This window comes from Pleurodeles waltl, chromosome 8 (genome assembly GCF_031143425.1).
Source record: "Pleurodeles waltl isolate 20211129_DDA chromosome 8, aPleWal1.hap1.20221129, whole genome shotgun sequence".
Taxonomy (NCBI): domain Eukaryota; kingdom Metazoa; phylum Chordata; class Amphibia; order Caudata; family Salamandridae; genus Pleurodeles; species Pleurodeles waltl.
This window is the reverse complement of record NC_090447.1, coordinates 1,110,015,260-1,110,037,097: the sequence shown is the minus strand read 5'-3', so window position 1 is coordinate 1,110,037,097 and position 21,838 is coordinate 1,110,015,260.

Genomic DNA, 21,838 nt, shown 5'->3' with positions numbered 1-21,838 from the left:
AAACCCAGTTTGTCTGTTCACTACAGGTAGGGTAACACAATCACTTCAGAAGCCTTACAGATTTTTCACTGACAGCCTTTCTTTCTAGCAGCTACTCTTTCTCTCTCAGTTTCCCTGATTCACAAGCAAAATTCGACCAACAAATTTCACTCTCAACTGATCATTGGATCTGTCCTGGTGCAAATAGGACTCTCCAGATCTCAGTCGAAAAGTCTTTCACTCCCTTTGACTCACACTCTGACTTGTCAACCACGCCCGATTGACATACTAAACCATACAAATTGTAACAAAAACCAAGTGTCTCTTAAACTTTTTAACATAATGCAGAGTCTTAGACCCCGTAGGGCCCGTATCCCAACAACCATGTGGACAATTTTTGAGCACAACGTGCCACATACTTGTGAAGTTCGACGTCTTCCCTACTCTCACACTTCAGAGTATGCAAACTCCTTCAACAACTTCATTTGGAATAACCAAACTCCATAAGCCCTCACAAGCATCACAATTCACAAGCAATTTGCATAAGCTGTGCAAGCCCAAAATCTATTTAGTTTTCACTGTCACTAGAACACCGAGAACATCTTAAAACAATAATTGTCAAGCTCCAAGGTTCTAGGAAAATCCTTCTAGGTATTTAGGGATACATTTTCTCTCCACTTTGTATAATTGAAACTGAAAATCCAAACTTTCTGTGAATTGTTTTCACTTTAGGGGACTAACCTTGTAGTGGGCCTTTATGATGGGATCTTAGGAGCCTAACCATCATACTCCTCTACCATCACTGTTAGCATGTCTGACCTTATTTAGTTTCTTGTCATTGGATTATAAGGGGACACGTTAGAGGTTCGATGAACCTTTTGACTGCGTTTAGTGAAGTTCCCACCATAAGGCTCAGTTTCAATACAAATGAATAGCAATACCAATCAATAACATCATTGATCCTTGGAGTCAATAATTTGTATGCACGATGACCTCTTGGTCATGAATAACCACACCTTTATGTAAAAGTTAGAATGTTTATTTCCCTATATAACAATGCTAATATCATGCAACTTAATCTCAGAATCAAATAATAAATATACAGAAACAATACGGGTTGACTGAATCTTCTAAAGACTCTCAAGTTAATCAAAGCGTGGGTCACTACACATTCTAGAGTTACAGTACAAATCAAGAGCAACAATAACTGCGCTTTAGAAATGGCATGCATTTAGATTCAGCAAAGAAAATACATCAACTGTTGTTAAAATTTAGTAGGCATCATCAGTGAGTACCCTAACTAAACTTTTGACTAGAATAGCATGTTTGGGCTTCACGCAAACAATTTAGTCAACACAAATTTGGAAAACACCTAACTATGGCTCTATCAAAATTAGCAGTTGGTACCTAAAAACAAAAGCAAATAGACATAGTAATCAGTAACATCATCTTATGCCCTGCCTCAGTATGGTTCAGCAAGCGGTAACAGTCTTCATCAATTGGAAATCTGCTCAGTCAGCAATGCATCTGAATTCAGCATTAGAGTTCAAGATAGAAATATCTCAGGAATGGGTATAATAGAATGTTGCTTCTAGGTAACAAAGTTAAGAAATATTAAGCATGTCTCCTCTCGGGACAGTGAAAAAAAATGCAAAGTGCCCTCTCTCCTTTCTGTGGAGTCCGGCTAAGTTGGATTCCCTAAAACCACTTCACATGTTGCTATAGGTCAAATAATTGTACGTTTACGTTTAGGCCAATGAAAATAGAACCTCAAATCTAAGAATTTACTAAACCATTGTTCAAATGTTGATGATTGGCTCCTCTTCTCCTGTTCCTGTTGTTGTGCTCGTCAGGTAACAAAATTGTATCAGCTTATACTTCAGTTAGAGCTTCCATTGTTCGCTACTGGGAGTTTTGCCTTTGCACTCATTATGTTTTACAATGTATCCAGAGCTAGTAAAACATTTTCTGACAAGCAGTTCTCATGGGAAAGAATTTCATCCACTAATATTCGGTTGATGCAATGGAAAATTACAGTTCAATTCTCTAAGCAGCCATTTTATGATTCATCTAAGCAATGCACCTTGACATGAGGCTGTGCAACTAGACCCAAGACCTTGTTAAATTTAAGATATAGGAACACCTAACCATTACTATGACATACTACTACATTACTCCAAACATGAGCACAACATTACATTAATAAACTGTTAATAAGTATACGTTGTGGTTATTAGTGGCCACTCAAGTAGGTACATTGTCAAACTTGTGTATTAATTTTCTTTGTTAACTCATTCTCGATGCAGGTTTAACATTCAAAATACTCATTAGTAAAATTTCAGCATTAACACCCCTGTTTCGCAGAAAAATGCCAGGGAACGGCCCATATTTACAAGGAGGCGTAATGCCACAAAAAAGTGGTGTTACACCTCCTTGTAAATATGGAGCAGTGCTTAGCGCCATCAAAACATCATGAAAGGTGATGCTCTCGTGCCTCTAAGGGCTCTTAAAGATGCCCCTAACTGTTTTTATGCTTTGCTTTGAAAAGTGGCAGTGAATGAACATTCTTTAAAAAAAGTGTGCATTCCTCAAACAATTCTTCCTTACTAGTAATTTACGCTCAGGCCCAGCAATTACTAGATGCTTTATATGAAAGCAGATACACTGCAGAATACACTAATATTTCACTTCACCACCTTTTGAACAAGATACATTTGAATAGAAGTATCCATATCTGTATATACAGAGCTGCTCTTTAGATTATTTTCTCGGGGTGGCTGGCTGATGTCAGATATAGGTCGCTAGAGGTTGCAGCTTGGATCCCTGGCTTGTCCCATGCAGCCCTTGGCACTGTATTTGCAACCCCTGGTCTCAGAGGTATCAAAATCTGTGCCATAAACACAGGAGCAGTTCATCATAATAAACATAATTTGGGGCTGCAATCTCCTTGTTGTTTGTCAATTTGTATTACACTAATAGTGAATAATGTAAAATATAAATCGCATATGCTGTCACTTCTGCTACCCCTTGCCTTTTGGTGAAAGTTTTTCTCCAAAATGCCTCTTAATTTAGAAATGTAAAAATGCAATCTGATAACTCTCTGCCTTTTGACTCAATCTACTGGCTTGTTTAGATAATATTGCCTTTTTAACTAATTATAAAACTCCATCAAACGATAAGCATGCTTCCTTTGTTGAAAATCCCCATAATTCAAAGCTTCTGAATAGCAAAGAATTGTGGTTTAACTACAAGTCTAGGAGCCGCATGTGTGGGGGCACATCTACCAACATTTTGCTCTGAGTTTGTGTCATGAAAGTGTTGCATGCCAGTACAAAATGTTTTTTCTATTATTTACTTTCCAGCGCACAACTTGGTTTGCACTGGAAAATGACGAAAAGTTAAGCAAAGTTTGGAAAGACGCTGCTTTGCATTGCCTTGTGTCGAGGGGGAGTTACATGGTTGTTCCCAGGCAACCACCCATCCTTTTTGATGCAAAACCCCATCTAATAAAATGTGACACAGGGTTTGCATCAACAATTAATGCCTTTTAAAACCAGGCTTTAAAAGAAGAAATGTTATTTCTCCTTACTTTTCCTACTTTCCATGTGTTGTGAACTGTGCAGGACACATACAAAGTAGGAAAAGTTCTAAAAGTTGTCTAGGGCTAGTATTTTGTACTGGAAGGGTGCTGTTAGAATTGGGGTGTCTGGTCAGCAATCACTTTGCACCCTGTCCAATCAGGGACCCTGACTCTAGTCAGGGTAAGGGAGATACACACTTACCCCTGTTCATCCCATTGATAGCTTGGCTCAAGCAGTCAGACCTATCTTAGAGGCAATTTGTAAAGTATTTGTACCAACACCCACAGTAATACAGTGAAAATAGCACAAAGGTCACACAACACTAGTTTAGCATAATACCCAATATTAATCTAAATCAAACAAGACCAACATGACAAAAATCTAACATACACAAGCAAAGTTATGGCTTTTAAAACAACAGAGTCCATAGAAATCAATGAAGGCATTGCTTTTACACATAGTACCTGGTTTGCATAAAAAATAAGGCCGCATGGGCGAGGGTGCATCAGAAAAGTTAGTGATGCGTCGATTCCTTACTCACAAGTGAGTCAGTGCATCGTTTCTTCTTCAGTCAGGTAGGTGATGCATTGTTTTTATCTATCACAGAAGAGGGATGCGTAGATTTCCAGATAAGCAACCTTGGGTCCACACAGGTTCACTATGATTTTGAAGTCTAGCGATGATGGATCATCTCCCTCACTAAGCTGCACACAGTCACAACCAACTTCCACAACGGAATGAGGGCAGTCGCTGCATGGATGAAGGAGAGCTGCCTTAAGCTTAATACTGAAAAAACAGAAGTCTTTGTCACCGGCAACTACCCCTCAGCCTGGGACATCTCCCAGTGGCCCACTACCCTGGGAAGCTCTCTGGCCCCCACCGACCACGGCCGCAACCTTGGTTTCATCCTGGATTCAACACTCTCAATGAACCGTCAAGTCAGCGCAGTCTCCTCCGCCTGCTTCAACACCATGCGCATGCTCCGGAAGATCTTCAAATGAATCCCAACCGAATCCAAAAGAACAGTCTCCCAGGCCCTCGTCAGCAGCAACACACTCTACACCGGAACCACCATCAAGGTACAGAAAAGACTGCAAAGCATCCAGAACGCCTCTGCCTGTCTCCTCATGAACACCCTCAAACACAGTCACACCTCACCTCTAGTGAGAGACTTGCACTGACTCCCAAAAGACAAGAGAATCACATTCAAGCTTCTCACGCATGCCTACAAAGCCCTCCACAACACCGAACCAGAATACCTCAACCAAAGACTCCACTTCTACACGGCCGCCAGACAGCTCCGCTCCGCCGACCTCGCACTCACCATCTTCCCACGCGTCCAGAAGGCCACAGCAGGAGGAAGATCCTTCTCTCACCACGCCACCAAGACCTGGAACTCACTTCCCATCCACCTCAGAATATCTCCCACTCTATCGCAATTCAGAAAGGCCCTCAAAACTTGGCTCTTCACCTGATCGACAACCTCTCACTTACTTCTCAACCCAGCTCCTTGAGTCACAATTTACAAGTATTATGATTCATTGATTGATTGATGGGTGCAAAATTCTGGCACACGGTGTTGAAGGGCTGCACTCCATGGGTAATGCATCAATTATGGCAGCCACACATGGGTGTTGTGCCGATTTCCTAGCCATAATGCAGGTGGTGCTTCAAGTTTTTAGTAGTGAAGCAGGTTCTTTGCCAATTTGTCTCCTGCATGGCTCTTGTCCATGAATTTCAGTCTTATTTCTAACAGTTTCTCCTTTCAAGGGCCCAGGGACTGGACTTGACAGCATTTGGCAAGGTAGGATTCTCATCAAGAGAGTCCAGGTGCTGGCACAGGAAGTCTTTAATAGCCCTGAGACTTCAGAACAGGGGGCAAGCTTAGTCCAAGTCCTTAATGTAACTTCACAATCAGGAAAACAAAGCAAGGTTCAATCTTTGTCCTCTCAAAGTCAGAAACAGCAACTGAAGGCCAAACCAGCAAAGCACACCCACAGGCAAAGGGGAAGTACTCCTCCTCCAGCTCTTCGCCTATAAGTCACCCCTAAGGTAGGCCCTAGGTAACCCAATGGGCTGGGTGCCATGTAGGGAAAAGGCAGGACATGTACCTCTATAGTTCATTTGTCCTGGTAGTGTAAAACTCCTAAATTAGTTTGACACTGCTGTGAGGCCTTCTCCTTTCATAGGCTAACATTAGGGTTACCCTCATATACTGTTTGAGTGGTAGATTCTTATCTGAAGGGAGTATCAAGGTCATATTTAGTATGGCCAGAATAATAATATAAAATCCTGCTGACTGGTGAAGTTGGATTTAATATTACTATTTTAGAAATGCCACTTTTAGAAAGTGAACATTTTTCTGCACTTAAATCCTTCTGTGCCTTACAATACACGTCTGGCCGGGTTAGTTGACAGCTCCCTAGTGTATTTCACTCAGACAACCCCAAACACAGGATGCTCAGTCACACCTGCACACATCTGCATACTAAGTGGGTCTTCCTGGGTTGGGAGGGTGGAGGGCCTGACACTTACATGTCAAAGAACAGTAGCCTGCCCTCACACAAAGGACTGCCACACCCACTACTGGGACCCTGGCAGATAGGATTGAACTGAAAGGGGACCTTGTACACTTCTCAGCCACTTTTAGAAGTCTCCCCCACTTCAAAGGCACATTTGGGTATTTAAGCAGGGTCCTGCCAAGTCCTTGTTGACAAGATAACTCCTGGGAAAGAAACTCTGAAACAGAACCTGCAACCTGCTAAGAGGAGCTGCCTGGTGTCCCAAAGGACTTACCTGACTGCTTTTCTGCAAAGGACTGCTGCCCTGCTGTTGCCCTGCTCTCTTGCTGCCATCTCGCTCTGCTGAGAAGTGTTCTCCTAGGGCTTGGCTTGAGCTTACCTCCCGTTTCCTGAAGTGTCAGGACCAGAAGGACTTCATCTCTGCAAAGCACTGCTTCTGCAGCGAAAATCGTCACACAGCCTGCCGGAATTGACGCACAGCCTGCCCTGTGGTGAGAAAATCACTGCACACCAAACCGGAATGATGCAGCCTAGCTCCTCCAGTGGAGATCGACGCAGCAGCAGCGTTGCAACAGTAACTCAGACGCACTGGATCAATGCATCACTGACCCGGAAGGCAAAAGCCCGGCTTCCTGCGAGAAGAATTAACGCAGCGCCTGCTGTGCGACAGAAGTTTCCCCGCATCGCCCACCGGATCGATGCAGCTCCTGTGACTTCGTCTTGCACGCCCAAGATTTCTCCGCATTGTCCCCATGCGTCCAAATACCCCGCAATCCAAGGAAGATCCAAGCCTGCGCACCGGAAACTGACGCAAAGCCCTTTCTGCGTGGAAAACATCAACGCATCATCTGTATGCACCGAGAGAAACTGACGCACACCTCCCCATTTTCCACTCATCTCCTCCTTTGCGGTCACGTGAGGATAATTTGGATGCAAACCAGGTACTTTGTGCTTGCAAGAGACACTTATTGCTTTTTAAGAACTAAAGACTTTATTGATCATTTCAAAAGTTTCCACTTGTATTTATTAAATCTTGATTGTTTTGACCTTAATTTACTGAGATAAATATTCTACCTTTTTCTAAACCTGTGTGGTGTATTTTTGTGGCATTTATACAGTGTTATTGCATGATTTATTGCATAAATACATTACACTTTGCCTTCTAAGTTAAGCTTGGCTGCTCAGTGCCAAGCTACCAGAGGGTGGGCACAGGATAATTTGGATTGTGTGTGACTTACCCTGACTAGAGTGAGGTTCTTGCTTGGACAGGGGTAACCTAACTGCTAACCAAAGACCCCATTTCTAACACCTGGAAAGTGGGATCATTTGCCAGGTTTAATCAGCAGTTTAAAACTGCACATACAGACACTGCAGTGGCAGGTCTGAGCCCTGTTTACAGGGCTACTCACGTGAGGGGCACAGTCAGTGTTGTATGCCCACTAATAGCCCACTAATAGCATTTGATTTACAGGCCCTGGGCACCTATAGTGGACTTTACTAGGGTCTTACTAGCATATCAAATATGCCAAACAGGGAAAAGCCAATTACAAATACAATTTACACAGAGAGCCCTCACACTTTAGCACTTGTCAGCAGTGGTGAAGTACCCAGAGTATCAAAAAACAGCAAAAACAAAGTCCAACACACAGTCACAACATAGGAAGCAGAGTAAAAAAAGGCAGGGGATACTATGCCAAAGATGGCAGGTCTAACACGTGTCCCCCCAGCTGAAAGTGGGGAGAACTACATAACCTCATGGGAGTTATCATCACTAAGGGAGAAGGATCTGGAAAGACCATCAGCATTGGCTTCTTTGTCCCAGGGCAGTGTTCTACCATAAAGTCAATTCTCTATAGGGAGATGACCACCTCACCAGTTTTGGGTTCTCACCCCTAATCAGCATTAACCATCTGGCCTGCGGTATGTCTGAATCCGGACGTTAGTCCCAAGCAAGTAGGGCCTCAACTTTTTCAGTGCCCTGGAGGGGCTAACAGGAGGTCCTCTCCAAGCACTCCTTCAGTGCCCAGACCACAGCAAAAGCTGTTCACTCTTTAGCACCCCACCTACGTTCCCGCTAAGTAACCTCCTATTAATGAATGCTGCTGGCTAGTCTAGGCCCTCTTCATTTAGCTGTACTAGAACTGCCCCCACTCCATGCTCTGAAGCATCAGTCTGCACAACAAATTCCTTAGAGAAGTCAGGTGCCTTCAGCACGAGTGCAGAGAACATGGCTATCTTCAGGGCATAAAAAGTGGCCTGGCAAGCTCCAGTCCAGATCACCTTCTTTGGCTACTTTTTGGAGGACAACTCTGTCAAGGGGGCAATAACAGTGCCCTACCCCTTGACAAATCTCCTGTAGTAACTGGTGAGACCTAGAAAGGCTCTTACCTCTGTCTGCCAGAATAGTGTTACATTTTGGTCCCAGGGGAGCCACAGGGCCACTCTCCACCTGGTACCCCAGGTAAACCACAGACTCCTGCCCTATTTGGCACTTTCTGGTCTTAATAGTGAGACCTGCCTTCTGTAGATCCTTCAACACTTCACAGAGGTATTGCAGGTGCTCCTCCCAGTTGGAGCTGAACACTGCGATGTCATCCAGGTAGGCTATGCTGAAATCCTTCAGTCCAGCCAACACCTGTTAGACCAACCTCTGAAAGGTAGTAGGGGCATTTTGAATCCCAAAGTGCATAAACCTGAACTGGTAGTGTCCCTCTGGAGTGGAAAATGCTGACCTCTCCTTTGCCCCATTAGTTAAGGCAATCTGCCAGTACCCTGACGTTAAGCCAAACATGCTGAGAAACCTGCAGCTCCCAACCGATCTATGAACACTTCAGCTCTGGGGATGGGGTGCGCGTCAGCCTTAGTGACAACTTTGAGTCCACAGTAGTCCACACAGAACCTCAGCTCTGGGGTGGCACTGGGGGCTGCAGCTTTTGGCACCAAGACCACTGGGAAGGCCCAAGGACTACTGGAGAATTCTATTACCCCCTAAAGTCAACATCGTGGAAGCCTCAACCTTGATGCTGTCTCTGACCTTGTCAGACTCACTGTAAACCTTGTGTTTCACAGGTGGACTGTCCCCAGAGTCCATATCATGGGTACACAGATGAGTGACCCCTGTGGTCAAGGAAAGCAAGGAGGCAAACTGTCCTAGTAACTGGCTTCAGCCCTCTGTTGCTCTGGGATCAATGTTGAAGAGAGGTTCACACCCTTCAAAGACACATCTTACTCCTGAGCAGATAGGAGGTCAGGAAGAGGCTCGCTCTCCTCATCCACCCCATCATCTGTTGCCAAAAGCATAGTCAGTTCAGACCACTAAATGTGCGGTTCACATGCAGGACCCTCAAAGGGTTCCTGGAAGTCTGCAAGTTCACCAGATAGGTGACACCACTCTTGCGCTCCACTACCTCAAAAGGTCCAGTCCACTTGTCCTGTAGAGCACAAGGCTCCACTGGGGCCATGGCCCACACTTTCTAGCCAGAATGAAACATGACCACAGTGGCATTCTGGTCATACCAGTGTTTCATATCCTCCTGGCTTGCTTCTAGGTTCTCCTGAATGAGTTTCCTGAAGTGGGCAGTCTGGTTTCTGAACGCCAGTAAGTAGCTAAGCTCGCCCTGGAGGGGCTAACAGGAGGTCCTCTCCAAGCACTCCTTCACCAGAATGAGAGAGCCCCTCACAGGGTTCCCAGACAGCAGCTCAAAACCCTTCTCTGCTACCTCCCTGTAAGCAAAGAGAATGCATGGCAGAAGGATGTCCCACTTACGCCTCAGGGGTTCTGACAGACCCGTAATCATGCCTTTTAAGATAGGGTTGAATCGCTCAACCAAACCTTTTCCTTGGGGTGGTAAGGAGTAGAGAATTTGTAGGTTACCTCACACTTCTTCCACAGAGACTTCATATATGTATGTATGAAGTTGGTACCCCTATCAGATACAACTGCAGTGGCAGTTCTGAGCAATGTTTATAGGGCTACTCATGTGCGGGATACAATCAGTGATGCAAGCCCACTAGTAGCATTTGATTTACAGGCCTTTGGCACTTCTAGTGCACTTTACTAAGGACTTACTAGTAAATCAAACATACCAAACAGGGAAAAGCCAATTACAAACAGAATTTACACATAGAGCACTTGTACTCTAGCACTGATCAGACATGTTAATGTGCCCAGAGTATCAAAAACCAGCAAAAACAAAGTCTAGCACACAGTCTCAACACAGGAAGCATAGATAAAAGAGACATGGGAGACTACGGCAAGGATGCCAGGTCTAACAAGTGCCCTTCCAGTACAAAACCTATGCTAGACTTTTGCACACGCCCTTGCACTATGGCCCAATTGTGTGGCACACAGCAGCTGAAATCAGTGCTGGCGCTAGGAAAAGGGGAGGAGACAGCCATATCTCTGTAGATATGGTGCTCTTGTGCTCTTTCCTTCTCGTACAATGCAGCACAGATTTTTTGCCTGCTGCACTGCATTACTGGGAAGGATGGTAGATATGCCCTGAAGTGTTGTCCAGCCAAGCACCATTTACGCCCCTTTCAACATCCTATATTAGCACCAATCTTATGCACACGATCCATTGCCAGCAATGCTTACTTCTAAGAGCCAATGGTTGTAATGCTTAGTTCAACCTCACACCACTCTCTCTCTCTCATCACTGATTCGAGTTTGTTTCTATCAACAACTCAACTTAGACTACCATTACTATCATTGTAGCTTAACCACCATGTCAGTAGTTCAAAAAATGTTTGGATTCAAACTTTTCACGAACAATATGACTTTTAAATGTTCACTGTAACTATTTCATCATTAAAATTTAAATATCAGTCTCAGTAAAGGTAATCAAGTAGCAAGTCCTGGCTGCAGCAACATTGTAGTGTGATTGCCTAGGTGGGATGCTGTCAACCACAGTTATGTTATAAACAGTATTCCAAGATGGCTGCCATCTCTCTGGAATATGCAAAAGTTTGCCCTGTTGGGAATCATAGTTCACATCTAATGTGCTGCTATGCTGCACACCTCCTAAGTGTGTCTTGCTGCAGCCCACACAGCTTCAGCATTCTGGGATTCGTGCTGACCACTTCTTGACTTCATGTGCAGGCATGTTACACCAACTTCTCATGCATGAATTCTGCATGTTGCAAAGTGTCAGTCATACTGTATAACCATGTTGCCCACGGATTTGCCCAGGGAACCACTATCTTTCACTGTGCTGCCTTTTAACTTTGACTCAAAACATTAATGAATCACCCCTGTTTGTAAATAAATTACGGGCTCCTGTATCAGGTAAGCAGACTCTAAAGTATGTCTAGACTGATGCATGACTTTGCAGCATTTCTTGAATACAGCATGAATGATCAACTATGTTCATTCCTCCAAATATCTTATTCTTTCTCTTGTTTTATTGCCCATCGCTTCGTTAACTATGATAGACAATACATGCCATATTTATAGGCCCCTAGCACCACAGGAGAATCAGTTTTTGTGATGCTCCTGTGGCGCTAAGCACAGCACTGTATTTACAAGGTGGCGTTAAGCTACTTTTTGTGGCTTAACGCCAGCTTGTAAATATGGCTCCTCCCCATGCAGCGCTGTGCATACCACAGCAACATCCATTGCATTTTGATGCTGCCTCAGATTTATGAAATTTCGTAAACCTAAGGCAGCACCAAAATCTAACATCACCCCTAGGGGTGGCGTTAGCAGGGCGCAACGAGGAGGAATACTTTTATTCCTCCTTGTTTTTTGCTTTTTCTATGCGTGCTGAATTTTGCTGCACGCATAGAAAAAGCAAAATGCCAGAAATTATTGTTCATGTGCGGAAAGGTGTCCCTTCCTGCACATAAACAATCATTTGAAAATTATGCTTGAGCACTTCTGTGTGTGAAGCATTGTGCAGCACACGCAGAAGTGCCAAAGAGCAATTGGTGATTGTTTATGTGCAGGAAGGGACACCTTCCCGCACATAAACAAGCACACCCCTCAATGCAGACATCCTTGCACAATGGTGCAAGGATGCCTGCGTTGGCACTGGCAGCTAAATTTAGCGCTGGTGCTGGGGGAAACGCAGGGGTGTGCTGTATTCCCTTAAATACAGCACATACCTGCGTTTCTAAGATTTACTTTAAATATGGCCCTACATGTCTTTAGTGTTCTCTTTAAACAGACGCAATGTCTATTGGTGGTCATTACACCATCTGCAACGTGCTGTGCCACTATATTCAGTTGAAAAGTTCTGGTTGATTGCTTTAACCAAATCTATGGTATAAGGCACGCACAGCAAGGCTGCTAAAATGCACGTAAAAATAATTTTAAAGTTTTAATGGCCCAAGCAATATAATTAAGAAATTAGTTGGTTATTAAGCTTTGAGTCAGGCATTATTGATTTAACAGCATAAATCCAATTCACAAACTAAATTAATTGTTATTAAATTAATCATTTTGCTCTGTTCTAAAATTATGTATGGGACAAAATTGAAACACAAAAATATCTGTTTTTGTGTTAGAATTAATTAGAAATTCTAGAGAGAAGTGTAATCACATATACTGCTCGCATATTGATTGAGCCAATAGGTAAACAGAAAATTCATTAGTGTTATAAATGGTGGTCCTAGAAAAAATATAAACTTTGAAGCAACTCATGAGCAAGATGTTTCAGTCATTCTACCACGATCTACCTCACAAAAAAAGAGACCTACATCTTATTCATATCAATCCTAAAACTAAACATAAGCTTCCTCAACAGTATTACACATTAAATAAATTATTTTATTTCTTTAAAGTATAGATCTTCTGTGATTCATTCTTTGAAAGTCGATAAGGGCTTTGGACCTGATGATAGTCATAACTGTCTAAAGTTATGTTGGAATGTACAACACACACATTGAACATAAACTCTTTCCAGTTAGCATTAAGAAGACTACAGTAGTTGTGATCCGTAAATGTTGAAGGTATCCACCTAAGTGCCAGAATTACATATGGTTATCCTAATTTCAACAGATTAACCTTAGTACAACATTGTACATTCTGCCTGAGTAAAATAGTAAGAGGTTACATTATCAAACATGATTTATTAAACAAATTTAGTAGAAAAAATATCTGTCAATTTCTAGATATTATACGTTTCTAGGGATACTGAGAAACATAGGCCCTCATTACAACCCTGGCGGTCAGTGGTAAAGCGGCGGTAATACTGCCAACAGGCCGGCAGAAAACAAAATGGAATCATGACCATGGCGGAAACCGCCAACAGAGACAGACACTTTAACACTCAGACCACCACGGCGGTACAAACAAACAGTGCAGCAGTCACCGCCAATAGACAGGCGGAAGACAATGTACCGCCCTCCCTATCACAACCCGGCAATTCCACCACCTTTTCGGGGGTGGAACCAACGCGAACAAAAACACGGTGGAAACAGGACTTGGAAGGGAAAACACTCACCTCTCCACACCCGACAAAGAACCAGGACGCCATGGGGCCAGAACTCCAGATACTCCCTGTAATGGTATTTCTGTTCCTCTATCAGGAGCACCAAAGACGGCGGCGGCGACCACAGTGAGTACTGCACCTACAACACAGGGGAGGGGTGAGGGAAAAGAGAGTGACACACACATGCAACACCCCCACTCCCACCCTCATCCACAACACCATACTAACAAATACATGCTGCAACATTACATATACCCCCCCTTCAATAACGCAAAGACAAAAGGAATTGATGTGAACAAATGTGATCAATAAAAATCAGATAGTGAAATTTCAAAATTCAGTAAATACAAATATGTACACCAACTACACAAGTCCGGATATTACTCAAACATCGTCCGTCGACTGAGGTAGTGGATGTATCTCTCCACTGGTTCTAGAGGGGGCTTTGTGCCCAGATTGCTTCATCCTGCCAAGGACTGAGGTAGTGGATGTGAATCTCCACTGAAAGTCGTGCATCATGGAAGCTGGCCAGGCTCCTGGAACTGACCACCAACCTCGGACGACTGACCACTGGGTTTGGCAGCCATGTCTGCGGTGGTGCCACAGGCTCAGGATGTCGTGGGGCCGCTGGCGGTGCTTGGGGCGGGGTCAGTCGCGGCGGTGCTTGCGGCGGCCTCTGTGGCATCGGTGCTGGCGGCGGGCTCTGTGGCGGCGGTGTTTGCGGCAGCCTCTGTGCCATCGGTGCTGGCGGCGGGCTCTGTGGTGGCAGTGCTTGCGGCAGCCTCTGTGGCATCGTGGTTGGCGGCGGCCTCTGTGGCGGCGGTGCTTGCGGTGGGCTCTGTGGCATTGTGGCTGGCGGCGGTGCTTGCGGTGGGCTCTGTGGCATCGTGGCTGGCGGCGGCCTCTGTGGCAGCGGTGCTGGTGGCGGCCTCAGTGACTGCGGTGCTGGTGTCCTGGGCTCAGTGACTGCAGTGCTAGTGGCGGGCTCAATCACAGCAGTGCTGGTGGCGGTCTGGACTGAAGGTGTGACACTGATCCAATTGTTGGTGCCACCATGCCCTCTACTGACCTGCCCTTTATTTTCTGGCCCTTCCCCACCTTGGATGGTTGCGCTGCTGTCTTGCCACCATCCCCTTTTGTTTTCCCTAAGCCCTTGGTGGCAGGTGTTTTATGCTTCTCCCTCTGGGACGAGGATTCTTTTTGACTTTAGCAGGTGGCGGAATGTCCTTGGCCTCGCTCCGTGGCACACTGGCAGCCCTGTTGGTTGGCGCACTCCAATATCCCGCAGTAGCTGGCACCACTGTGACTGGTGATGTGGTGGCTGAGGTGCTGGGTTGGGACCTGGAAAGCCTGACCCTAGGGGATGGACGGAGAGGGGAGGTGTAGGGAAGAGGTCAATATTAGCCAGAAAAAGTATTTTAGGCACACTGGGACGTGTAGCTGGAGTGGGTATGGGAGTTGAGGAAGAGGTAAGGTGCAGGGGCTGGAGGCTGTTGTGAGGTGGATGGCTGTTGGGTGGGTGGGTGCTTGCGTTTGTGTACTTTGGGAGGAGGGCTCACACACACACACTAGTAGAGGACACAGGGGATGTGTGAATGGTAGTGGGGGTGGTGACTGCATGTGAGCGGTGTGTGGTGATGGGCGTGCTGGTGATGGAGGTAGTGGCTGAAGATGTAGTGCGTGCAGGTGTGAGTGGAGATGAGACAGGGAGGGAGGTTGAGAACATGGAGGAGGGGGACACAGTGGAGGCAGTGGATGTTGGTATGTCTGTATGGGTATGATGCATGTGTGAGTGCCTGTGGGATGTGTGGTGCTTATGTTTGCCTTAGCCACGCTTGTGTGTTGAGGTGTGTGCATGCTGGTCTGATGGTGTGCTTGGGCTAGGCTGAGATACAGGGGATTGGGTCTGGGTGGAGGAGGTTGGAGGGGGGAGGGGGAAGCTGGACACAGGGACAATGGCTGCCATCAGTGCTGAGGCCAGAGCCTGAAATTCTCTCTGTTGGGCTGCCACGCCAGAATGAATGCCCTCCAGGTATGCATTTGTTTGTTGCAAATGCCTCTCGACACCCTGGATGGCATTCAGAATGGTTGATTACCCAACAGTGAGGGATCTCAGGAGGTCAATAGCCTCCTCACTGAGGGCAGCAGGGCTGACTGGGGCAAGGGCCTGAGGTGCCTGGGACGAAGGAGATGCCCACCCTCCTGGGTGAGCGGCCACGGGACTCATGCTGAGGGGCTGCTGGGAGAGTGGTGCTGGTAGGGGGGGTGGCGGTTGTACCTGTTGATGCAGGGGGCACAGAGGGGCCCGCCACCACAAGGGAGCACCCATCAGGGGAGGTGTTGCTGTCCCTGGTCTCTGCTCCTGTCCCTGCAGTGGAGCTCCCCTCGCCCTCCGTCCCACTGGTGGCTTCAGACTCCGTTGTCTCGCCTTCCAGGGCCAAGTGGGATGCAGCTCCCTCCTGCTCCGGTGCCACTGCTCCTCCGCCTGATGATGCTTTTTCACACAAGAACAGGGAGATCACAAAAAGGGGTGGGGAGACAGAAGAAAGACATGTTCAGTGCATGCAATACCACTACCGTCGGCGGACACTACAGACACAGCAGCCCTCTGCACTATGCCATGCACTTATAGTTCCTAGATTATTCACATGCCCATGAGGTACAAGGCCTATGCCTGATTGCTGCACACATGGAAGTCACAGGAGGCTGACTAGGTGTAGATGGCTCTTACCACTGGTGGGGTTGTGGTGCCACTTAGCCTGCCTCACAAAGACACTTTGCCTACGAAGCTCGCCCTGGCCTAGGGGAACCCACTTCCCACCTCCCCCACCCAAACCCCTCGTAATGTGCGCAGAGTCAGATGGATTTGACTGTACTCACCCCTTGTGGCTGCTGTGATGCCCTCAAGCACCCATCCAACTCCGGATACCCCACCGCCAGGATCCAGAACATCGGGGGGGTTATGGTGTGACTAGCACCCCTCCCACATTGGGAGGCCATTCCCAGCTGGGCCTCTGCCGTCTTCTTGCTCCAGCGGCGAATGTCCTCCCATCTTTTCCGGCAGTGGGTGCTCCGTCTGTGGTGGACCTCCAGGGTCTGGACGTCCCTGGCGATGGCACACCAAATATCCTTCTTCTGGCGGGTGCTGACCTAGAGGAATAGTACAGGGGAAATAGGAAAACTTTAAGCGTCCGGACCGTCACAATCATTGGCCCACATTCCCACACTTGCCCTGACGCACATACACTCACCGTCCGCTCATGAAGGGCTCAGTCGCACCCCCCATGTATATTCCATCCACAACACTCCAAACAGGCATTGCCCATGCAGCATGCTCACATTGTACTCATCTGTTTGTCTGGAGGACCGTAGAGTAGCGTGTAATGGGGAGGATCCAATCCACTAACTTCTCCAACTCCTCCGAAGTGAAGGCAGGGGCCCTTTACCCAGACACATGAGCCATCGTCGCTTCGAGACCCAGGTCACAGCAGCACTTGCAGTGTAGGTCCTCTCCTGTTGAAGGTCAGATAACAAGTGAGTGAACAGACAGAAAATGGCGGTCACGTCCACGGCGGAGAGTACCGTCGGCGTACATTGTCATTGGCACCTCAGACCCATAGGGTCCAATGCTAACCAATGCAGGATTGCGCTGCGGTCTTCGACCTACCGCGACAGTGTAGAACACCAGCGCAGTTACCTCATATCCCCTTGTCCCACCATACAGGTCAGGCAGCCGCCATTTCAGGGGGCCACATGGCATTAATAATAACTGCGTCACACCTATCTAGGCCTTGCATACACACAGTAACAGGCACATTGCGGATTGACAAATGTGTGCTAATGACTTTTTGTAATACCTCAGTGTTGGCTGACTCTCTGCTTGCTGTTCTTGTCCATAGGGCACGTCCACTGGGGCAGGTGATGAGATGGCGGCATCCTCCGGTGTACAGACCATTGGTGGACCTGTCGACAATGGAAGAGAGACATGTAATAGTCACCTACAGACTTGATCGTGCAACAATCCTGGAACTTTGCCCAGTTGGAGCCAGACCTGATGTCAGCAATGTGCCATCTCACAGGGATCCTCCCTCTAGTGCAGGTCCTGTCAGTACTCCATTTCCTGGCAAGTGGGTCTTTTCAAACAACAGTGGCCATTGCATCAGGGATGTCCCAGCCTATGTTCTCCAATGTGTTGTCCAGAGTGTTGTCTGCCCTGCTTAAACACATGCGCAGCTACATTGTTTTCCCTCAGGTGGAGGATTTGCCTACAGTGAAAGGTGACTTCTGTGCCCTGAGACATGGGACACATATGGCCTTGGTACCCCCCGCAGAGTGAACAGGTGTACAGAAACCGAAAGAGCTACCATTTTATGAATGTGCAGATGGTGTGTTTGGCCGACAAGTACATCTCCCACGTGAATGCCAAGTTTCCTGGATCAGTGCATAACGCTTACATTCTGAGGAATAGCAGCATCCCTTATGTGACAGGGCAACTCCAGAGGCACCATGTGTGGCTAATAGGTGAGGACAAGGACCATGTACCCTGTGAATAGTTGTCTGGGGTTATCCCTAAGGGTTAGTGTGTGTCTAACAGTTGTCCCTCGACATTTGAAGGTAACTCTGGGTACCCCAACCTGTCATGGCTACTGACCCCAGTGAGAAATCCCAGGACAAGGGCGGAGGAATGCTACAATGAGGCACATGGGCGAACTAGGAGAGTGATTGAAAGGACCTTCAGCCTCATGAAGGCCAGGTTCCGGTGCCTCCATATGAATGGTGGTTCTCTCTACTACTCACCAAAGAAGGTGTGCTAGATCATCGTGGCCTGCTGTATGCTGCACAACCTGGCTTTGCGACGACAGGTGCCTTTTCTACAGGAGGATGGTCCAGAAGGTGGTCTTGTGGCAGCTGTGGAGCCTTTGGACAGTGAAGAAGAGGAGGCAGAAGAAGAGGATATCGACAACAGAAACAATATTATCCAGCAATACTTCCAGTGAGACACAGGTAAGAAGATGTCACCGCCTCACACATCTCATAATATTGTTTGAGCTAGCATAAGTCTGTCACCTTCACCCAGTGTATGGACCCTGACGTGTCACTTTGCCTTTCCATTTCACAGATGTGACCTCTGCTATATTACCTCATGGACTAGAGCTGAGCTACATCGGTATGTTGACAATACAATTGACATTGCTATATTCCATAGTTATTGCTAATACACATTTGTGAAAGCACAGACTGACTCTAGATTGTTTTGTGATTCAAGGGTGTTTATTTCAGTGCTAATTAGTGGAGGGGGTTGTAAAATGGGCAGGGGTGATGGTGGAGGAATGTCCATGGCAGAGTCCAGTCTATTTGTTTCGCAGGTGCATTGTCCAAAGGTGCCTAGGAAGTAGAGCTAGGGGAGTTGATGGATGGACAGGGTGACAAAGTTGGACAGAAGGATGATATTCAGGGGGGTCTCATTTCCTGACGGGGGTCTTGTCATTGTTCTCTGTATTTGTCCTGGATCTCAGGGACCGTTTGCGGGGTGGTTCTCCATCTGCAGGGGGTGGAGTGCTGGCATCGTGGTCCTGTGGCGGTGCCTCCTGTCCACTAGCGCCGGCGGAGGTGGTGGGCTGTCAGGGGCCCCTTGTTGTGCCACGGTGTCCCTCCTGGTGTTCACAAGGTCCTTCAGCACGCCTACAATGGTGACCAGGGTGGTGTTGATGGACTTGAGTTCCTCCCTGATCCCCAGATAGTGTTCCTCCTGCAGCCGCTGGGTCTCCTGAAAGTTGGCCAGTACCGTTGCCATCGTCTCCTGGGAATGATGGTAGGCTCCCATGATGTTGGAGAGGGCCTCGTGGAGAGTCGGTTCCCCGGGCCTGTCCTCCCCCTGTCTCTCAGCAGTCCACCCAGTTCCCCTTTTTTCCTGTGCCTCTGTCCCCTGAACCGTGTGCCCATTGCCACTGCCCCCAGGTACCTGATTTTCTTGGGGTGGTGGGTTTGCATGGGGTCCCTGTAGTGGTGGACACACTGCTGCTTGACGTGTCCTGGGGACAGAGGGATTGGCCCGCTGGGTGGGTGCTGTGCTGGTGTTTCCTGAGGGGGAGGCTCTGTGGTGGCATGTGCCAGTGTCAGGGGAACCGACTGTCCCAAGGTCCCAGATGGGCCGAGCTGGTCATCTTGATCCAGTTGGACAGAGCTGCTGTCATCACTGTGGCCCTCTTCTGAGGGGGGAGTGGACATGTCTGGAACATCCTGCCCGGTGACTTTGGGTAGGGGTCCTGCAGGGGTGTGAAGGCATGATTATTGCATCTGTGTGTGCCATTGTGTGCAATGGGTGGGTGACCCTGTACTCCAGTGTTTTTCCATTCTTGTCTAGGACCTTGTGTGATAATTGGTTTGGGGTCTTTGTGGGTATCTGTATTGGACATGCTTTGGTGATGGGTGTCCATGCTTTGGTGTTACATGCAGGGCTGGGTGTTGGGATGGGTGGGTTATGATAGTGCGACATTTGTGAGGTGTTGGAGTGTTGGGGGTGAGGGTGAGGGTGGGGTATGTGAGAGCATGCAGGTAGGGTGGGGGGATGTAATAGTCAAGAGTTGACCTACCAGAGTCCATTCCTCCTGCTACTCCTGCGAGGCCCTCAGGATGCAGTATAGCCAAGACCTGCTCCTCCCATGTTGTTAGTTGTGGGGGAGTAGGTGAGGGTCCGCCGCCAGTCCTCTGTACTGCAATCTGGTGTCTTAAGACCACGGAACGCACCTTCCCCCGTAGGTCGTTCCACCTCTTCCTGATGTCATCCCGTGTTCTTGGATACTGTCCCACTGCGTTGACCCTGTCTACGATTCTGCGCCATAGCTCCATCTTCCTAGCAATGGAGGTGTGCTGCACCTGTATTCCGAATAGCTGTGGCTCTACCCAGGCGATTTCCTCCACCATGATCCTGAGCTCCTCCTCAGAGAACCCGGGGTGTCGATGAGGTGCCATGATGTGGTGTGGGTGATGTGTGAAGTGGTGTCAGTTGTGATGTGTGAGGGGATGTGTTTGTGTGTGTTGTCTGAGGTGCGTGGATGTTGTGTGTGTGAAGGTGTTGTGTGCCTGTGGATGCTCATGTTGTTTCTGGTGGTGTCTCTCTCTGGGCTTCTTTCTCAATTTTGGTCGTAAGGGTTTGTGGGTGATGTGGGTGTGTGTTTTATATTGGATTGGGTGTGTGGGTCTGGTGTGTGTATGTGTATCAGGTATGTGTATTTTGAATTGTCCAATGTGGTTGTGTTTTGTATATGTGTGTATATTTTGAGCGCGGCGGTGTGTTCCGCCAATGGGTTACCGCGGTTGAAAGACCACCACATGGATTCGTGGGTCGTGATAGTGTGGGCTTATTCTTGTTGGCGTGATGGTGTCGGTTTTGTTATCGCCAGTTTATCACTGACCTTTGGTGTGAATACGCCCACAGTATCATGACGTGTGAATCATCACAGCGGTCTTTCAACCGCGGTAAACCATTGGCGGTACACACTGCCACGCTCAAAATACACACACACTTACAAAACTACACCACATTGGACAATTCAAATTACACACACCTGACACACATACACACACCACACCAACACACCCACACCACTATATAACACACACCCACACTACCCACAACCCCTTCCACGATAAAAACAATATTGCTAACTGAGAAAGACACAAGGCAGGAGCACCCACTCAATCAGAGGCACAGAACACCATCACCCATACACCATCCAAATCATTACTATTATATCCCTCACCCTATCTGCATGCCATCACAAACCCCAATGCCTACCCTCACCCCATCATTCCACAACCTCACACATACCCCAGCATAACAACCCACCCATCCCAATACCAAGCCCTGCATGTAACACCAATGCATGAACCCCCATCACAGACCTGAATGAACACCCATCAGCACAGCATGCCAAATACAGAGACTCGCCCAGCCCGAAAAAAATCACCACTCAGACAAGGCCAAGCTGACAGGGAAATCACAACCATACAGGGAAATACACCCATGCACAAGATGGCACACGCAGATACATTAACACTGCATTTGCATCCCCACAGGACCCATACTCAACGTCACCAGAGAGGAGGTGCCAGCTACATCCAGTCCCCCCTCTGAAGAGGCCCACAGTGACGACAGCAGCTCTGGACGCCTGGATCAGGATGACCAACCTGGCCCATCAGGGACCTCTGGACAGTCGGTTCCCCTGCCACAGTCCCAAACCACCACAGAGCCTCACCCCTCAGGAAACACCACCACAGCACCCACCCAGCGTGCCCATGCCACTGTCCCCAGGACACGTCA